The sequence below is a fragment of the Schistocerca cancellata genome, chromosome 9 (assembly GCF_023864275.1).
Source record: "Schistocerca cancellata isolate TAMUIC-IGC-003103 chromosome 9, iqSchCanc2.1, whole genome shotgun sequence".
In the NCBI taxonomy this organism is placed as follows: Eukaryota; Metazoa; Arthropoda; class Insecta; order Orthoptera; family Acrididae; genus Schistocerca; species Schistocerca cancellata.
In genome coordinates this window covers 474,798,965-474,800,390 of record NC_064634.1, presented here as the reverse complement: position 1 = coordinate 474,800,390, position 1,426 = coordinate 474,798,965, and the positions used below count along the sequence as shown (strand labels likewise).

Here is a 1,426-nt window from a genome sequence, read left to right as displayed (position 1 = left end):
TACTTTCAGAAAAGACTTCGTAACACTTCAGTCTATAGTAAGTGTTAACAAATTTCTGTTCTTCAGGAGCGATTTTCTTGCCATTGTCGGCCTACATTTTATATCACCTGTACTTCGGCCATCATGAGTTAGTTTGTTGCCCAAATAGCAAAACGATCGATTACTTTCAGAGTCTCGTTTCCTATTCTGATTCCCTCAGCACCACCTGACTTAATTTGGCTACATTTCATTATCCTCGTTTTGCTGTCGTTGATGTTCATCTTATATGCTGCTCTCAGGACACAGTCAATTCCGTTCAACTACTCTTCCAAGTCCTTTGCTGTCTCTGACAGAATTCCAGTGTCATCGGCAAACCTCAGTGTTTTTATTTCTTGTGCTGGAACCTTAATTCCTACTCCAAATTTTTCTTTGGTTTGCTTTACTTCTAGCTCAGTGCACAGATTGAATAACATTGGTGATAGGCTACAACCCTGTCTCAGTCCTTCTCAACCACTGCTGCCCTTTCGTGCCCCTCATAACTGCCGTCTGGTTTCTGCACAAGTTGTAAATTGCTAGAATGAGATTTTCACTCTGCAGCGGAGTGTGCGCTGATATAAAACTTCCTGGCAGATTAAAACTGTGTGCCGGACCGAGACTCGAACTCGGGACCTTTGCCTTTCGGGGGCAAGTGCTCTACCAACTGAGCTACCCAAGCACGACTCACACCCCGTCCTCACAGCTTTACTTCTGCCAGTACCTCGTCTCCTACTTTCCAAACTTTACAGAAGCTCTCCGGCGAACCTGCAAAGGTCCCGAGTTCGAGTCTCGGTCCGGCACACAGTTTTAATCTTCCAGGAAGTATTGTAAATAGCTTTTCGCTCCCTGTACTTTACTCCTGGTACGTTTAGAATTTCAAAGAGAATATTCCAGTCAACACTGACAAAAGTGTTCTCTAAGTCTACAAAATTTATACACGTAGGTTTGCCTTTCCTTAACCTGTCTGCTAAGATAAGTCGTAGGTCGGTGTTACTTCGCGTGTTCGTACATTTCTCCAGATTCGAAACTGATCTTCTCTGATCTTGGGATCTACCAGCTTTTCCATTCTCCTGTAAGGAATTCACGTTGATTTTTTTAGCCTTTTTTTGATAGAACCCCGATGTAATGCACTCGGAAGTACACGGAAGACTGTTGTGATCACGACTGTCACTTGGAAGGGGGTTGAGGGCATTGCACAGGTGCCGTTCGTAGTCAAATACAAGAGCGCAACCTGCATCTGCATTTATGTTCAAGCATTCATTTCTCACGATGTTTCCATATTTTTGGCCAACAGCTGTATATGAATCGAAAATTTTCGAAGCTGCACGATTTCATCGATTATTTGGACTTACAAGGGAACCTCCCCATCGCACCCCCCTCAGATTTAGATATACGTTGGCACAGTGAATAG

General features: G+C 43.7%; 1 non-coding gene across 1 annotated transcript; it reads right to left on the bottom strand.

The window, feature by feature from the left end:
* Positions 1 to 620: 620 nt before the first annotated feature.
* Positions 621 to 695, bottom strand: Trnas-cga (transfer RNA serine (anticodon CGA)). The gene has a single exon. It is a non-coding gene; the product is annotated as a tRNA-Ser (tRNA).
* Positions 696 to 1,426: the final 731 nt, after the last annotated feature.